The sequence below is a fragment of the Nannospalax galili genome, unplaced genomic scaffold (genome assembly GCF_000622305.1).
Source record: "Nannospalax galili isolate Female #2095 unplaced genomic scaffold, S.galili_v1.0 scaffold179, whole genome shotgun sequence".
In the NCBI taxonomy this organism is placed as follows: Eukaryota; Metazoa; Chordata; class Mammalia; order Rodentia; family Spalacidae; genus Nannospalax; species Nannospalax galili.
In genome coordinates this window covers 796,467-801,777 of record NW_008342627.1, presented here as the reverse complement: position 1 = coordinate 801,777, position 5,311 = coordinate 796,467, and positions in this window count along the sequence as shown.

The following is a 5,311-nucleotide window of genomic DNA, read 5'->3' as shown; positions in this document are numbered from 1 at the left end:
TAAAATAAAAATAAATAAAAAATTTTAAATTAAATGAAAAGAAAAATAATGCCCCATAATAGAAAAACTCTGTGAAGAAAACTAGATATATGGACAGAGGGAAATAAAAAAAAATTAAAAACATATGACAAAACGAAAGCAATGCTAAAAATTAGGTAAAAGAAAAAAAACAGGGAACACAAGAGGGTAATGACACAGACAAAAGGAAAATAGGACAAGAAAGAGAAAACTGAGGTTTTGGAATTGCTTCTCTTTGGGTGCCTGGCTTGGAGATTGACAGATACATGCACAGTGCGTCTGTGTGTAAGCGCGTGCATGAGTGCGTGTGTGTGCATTGGGGGAGTGCAGTTGGCTGTAACTGTGGACTTATGTCTTAGGCTGATGCTGAATGTGCCCTGGACATGTCTGATGTCTGCCGGAGCTGTCGTCCTGTTGGGAGGGGAGCTCTCCTTATTTGCATCCCGGGATCCCTGCTGGTCACATTTAGGTTTGCAGTTTGTGATCTGGTCAGGTGCTCAGGGATGGTTAATGGTCTGTGTGGTGAGGTGTTTTGAAAGTGTGCTGGGAAGCAACAGCACTGTGATCTACACAGGCAGAGGACCCGTCTCCACGCTTCCAAGGTGGATGGGAGGGATGCATTTCAGAGTTCTTAGACTAGATCTACAGTGGTGACTGGCTGGTAGGTGGCTCCACAGGTTAGCCCACCCTCTGATATCAGGTTCAGGACCGTCAAAGTTCAGTGCTACCTCCAGTTGGTGAGGCTGGCTCCCATGAGAAGGCAGCCGTGGACTTTACTGTCTGAGTCGAGTCTCCTGTCACCTGTGCTTTTCACCATGTTAGAGTCTAGGCTTTTCTCCTCACTGGTGTCCCAGAGCTGTTTCTCACCCTGCAGCTGTAGGGGGCTAAATTCAGGCTTTGTCACTTGAGGGGTTTTTCCTGTGACTCAGCAGTAAACATCAGGTTCACCGTCAAAATGGTGCCTGGCCACAGCTCTCTGAGACACAAAGTGACAAACTCCTTCCTCTCCACTGCTGACCCATTTTCCGTGGGAAATCACTGTCTCTCTTCAAAACCGCACCTGGCTTTGGGGCTTGTGACAGCTGCGGCTTGTCCTGAGGGTAGGACTGCCTGTCTCTTCCCACCAGGGCAACCTGCTTTCCCTTTGGGGCTTGTGACAGCTGCGGCTTTTCCTTAAGGGGGGACTGGCTTTTCTTTTCCACCAGCGCAACCCCTGAGGGTAGGACTGCCTGTCTCTTCCCACCAGGGCAACCTGCTTTCCCTTCGGATGCAGCATCTGCTTTCCCTCCCCGCACTGGGAAGCCTGTGGCTGGAGCTGTATCTTCCTGGCTTATTTCTTTTTGATGTGCTGCCTGTCCAGTCCTATGTATCCAGTCACTACCTTTGTAAATCTCCAAATCTCTTTCTTTCTCTCCTTTTCAGTAGAGTCTATTGTTTTTACACTGATTTTTTTCCCTGATTGGGCCACACAGAGGTAGCTTCTAGTCTGCCATTTGAACCAGAATTATACTTTCTTTTTCATTTTTTAAAGATGTATTGTTTAATCTATTTTATGTGTATATGTGTGCCTGAGTGTATGAATGTGCAACATGTGTGTGCAGTTCTCCTGGAGGCCAGAAAGAGGGTGTCAGATCCCCTGGAACTGGCATTACAGGTAGTTGTGAACCACCCAATGTGGGTGCTGGGAACTGAACCCAGGTCCTCTGCAAGAGCAGCCAGTGCTCTTAACTGTTGAGCCATCTCTCCAGCTCCAACAAGCCTATTTTTAAAAAAATTCCATAATTTTTTAGATCAGATCAGTATAATATTATATATTATGGTAGCAAATAGTACCTTAGTTTAGACCGTTAGAGTAACCATCCAGGATTATGTGAAAAGTCATCCTAAATATCTCAGCCCCTCTTCATTATAGTGTACTCTAATTATTTTTAAATATATATTTTAAAACATTCTCTTGCCCAGCGTGGTGGCGCTCGTCTTTAGTCCCAGCACTTGGGAGGCAGAGGCAGGCGGATCTCTGTGAGTTGGAAGCCAGCTTGGTCTCCATAGTGAATCCAGGACAGCTGTGGCTACGGGGAGACCCTGTCTCAAAAAGACCAAAAAAACCAAAAAACAAAAAACAAAAAACCCCCAAAAAACCATTCTCTTAAAGTGAACCAGCTTTTCTCCATTACGAGGATAAAATCCAAGCGTAATTTTTTGCTCTTCACTGTGTTTCCTTCCTGGGTTCTTTTTTCTAAAACTGTGTGTGTGTGTGTGTGTGTGTGTGTGTGTGTGCCGTAATGTACACCATTGCAGACACCTGAAGATGGTGAGCCTTTAAGATGAGTTTGAGTCAGTGGACATGAGTGCTGAGAACTCAACGCCGGTCCTCTGCAAGAACAGCACGCTCTTAACCACTGAGGCATCTCTCCAACCCCCTTCCAGGCTTTCCCCAAACGTCTTTAAGTGTACCCCGGAACTGTTCACCATCCTTGGCAGTGCCAGGCTGGGTCACACCGTCTCACCCTTCCTGCACCTCTTGCAATGCTCTTCTCTCCTGTGCTAGAGAACCTGTGTGTTTTGTTCTGTCCTCTGCTCAAGTGTCAGCTGCAGTGTGACGTTCTCGTCACCGTCCTTGACGTGTTGGTGATTTTTCTGCACTTACCAGCTCTGTCTTGCAGGAATATATAATTGCTTATTCACAATCCTTCCTCATCCAAGCGGCGGTGGGAGCCAAGCAGGCGCACATCGTTCTCAGCGTGCTGTTCGCCCAGGGCTGCGCACAGGGAAGGTCACAGCCAGTGCTTGCTAAATGCTTGCTGAAGCAAAAGGCTCTTTAATGAGTACGTTCAGCTGTCTGAAGACACCCAGTGTATTTTCAGACAATAAATATGTAAGAAATATGTTAACATTAATCAAGACGATGTCGAGTTTCATCCATTTTTGCAAAAAAATAAAAAGGTATTCAGCATTCAAAACCAGTAGAAATCCTTCAATCCACTGACAACTTATTTCCAGGTACCTGCAGTATCCACTCCATCAGTGAGACTTAGACTGGCAGACTGAAGCAGACACTGGAAACCACCTGGCCCTTCAGTCACAGGTAGAGAAGGAGAGGCTCAGATGAGCTAAGGGACTGAGATCACAGGTTCCCCTCCGCTAGCCCTCTGCTCAGCTCAGAGCGCTTCACTGCCAGGCTTGAGTGCTTCTGGGAACCGGAGGCTCCGCTGGCCAGCCTCGGAGGCCTCCCTGAAAACCAAGACAGGTCTGAGGCAAGTTGGAGGTGTGCTCTATACAATGTGAAGGAGGACAACTTTTGAAGTGCGGAGAGTGGAAGTTTGATAGTCTCTGCCATACATCAATGACTGGATCTGTGATGGCTAATCTTGGTTGTCAAGCTGACTGGATCTGGAATTGAACTGAGAGAGACTTTCTTGATTGGACTACTTGAAGCTGGAAGATCTACCCTAAATGTGTGGGCCTTGCCTTCTGATGGCAGCCCATATAAAAGACCATGGCAAAGGGCACGTCTGCTTTTTGCCTGCTTGACTTTCCTCTCACTGGCAGGTTTGACTTGCTGCTGTGGCCGTCCTTCGCTGAGTCAAACAAACTTCTTCAGATTCCAATGTAGACTGAAGACTAGCAGGCTCCAGGAATTGTTCGGGCCTTCAGCATGGAATTGGGACTGCAGAGACACCCAGCCTCGTGGACTGAGCGACTACGGATTCTCAGCCTCTCCAGTGTGGTGCAGCCACTGTTGGACTACTCGGACTCTATCCTGTGAGCTAAGAGCTAGTCTAATAAATCCATATAATATATATATATTATATATATATAATATGTGTGTGTGTGTTTTATCAGTTCTGATCCTTTAGAGAACCCTGACTAATACACCATCAAATGCTGCTAAGGGAGTCAATTCAGATGGGTAAATGGGAATATTCCTCAACCTTTGGAGTACAAACTTTGAGGAGGGAAAAAATATTCAAGACATAAATGACAATAATAATACTTAATATACAGATATCTTTGATAAGTAAAAGTTTAAAGATAAACATCTAATGGGGACATCACAAATACATAACCAGGAAATTCATAAAATTATGAACAATAAAAAGTTGGTAAATATTAATAGCTGATAAATAAATTGGCAAAACTGGGCTGGTAGGATCGCTAAGCTTGGTTGTCAGCTTGACATATCTGGGAGAGGGAACTGCAATTGAAGAATTTCCTCCATCACAATGGCCTGTGGGCATGTCTGTGGTGGCATTTTCTCAATAGTGTTTTGGTGTTGGAGGGAGATACCACCTAGACAGGCCACACAGGCCATGTATATCCCTGGGCTGTAGAATAAAGGCAGCTGACTGTGAACCTGGAGGCCAGCCAGGAAGCAGCGTTCCTCCGTGGTCTCTGCTCCAGCTCCTACCCCCAGGTTCCTGCGTTGAGTTCCTGCCCTGACTCCCCTCACTGTTGGACTCTAACTTGTGAGCTGAAATAAATCCTCCCTTCCCCAAGCTGCTTTTGGTCAGAGTGTTTCACTACAGCAACAGAAATCACACTGGGACAGCTGGGGATGTAGCTCAGTTGGTAGAGTGCTTGTCTAGTTGGTAGAATGCATGAAGCCCTGGGTTCCATCCATCCCCAGCACTGCATAAACCAGGTGTGGTGGTGGATCCCTGTAATATCAGCACTTGACAAGGTGGAGGCAGAGGATCCATAGTTTAAGGTCATCCTCTGCTACGTAGTGAGTTAGAGAAGCCAGCCTGGGATGCAGGAGACCCTGCTTAAAGTGGGAGCAGGCAAAACCAGTAAGAAGTGATGTCTTCATGTAAGACTGTCGTCGTCCAAATATAATATGCACATGATCTTCACACTTCTAAGGTCATAGTTTAGTCAATTAGTTTAAGGAACAAAATATGTATCTAGTCAAGGTTTATCTGAGAACATTTGGTTTTTTCACCCAAGCTTTATCTACATAGCACATGTTAATTAAAAGTACCAGACTGGTGAAACTAACCTTATTGGATGTTTAACAGCCATAGTTTGAGGCCTATACTAATGTGGTCGGAGGGACCTAAAGGACAGTTTGTGCCCCTTGCCCTCCAAGGTCAACCAAGTTCCAGGGGACTGTGGAACATCTGTCAAAATGTCCTGTAACTGTGGTGAGTCACCTGTCCTCTTGTTCAGGGAGGACATGGAGACCCCACGAGATGGACTTGAACCAGTGTCCAGTCTACAAAGAGGAGGGTCAACTCAGAGGAAACATCTCATCCATGCTTCCAAGTGAAGCCAGACATGGTTTAGCAGGACC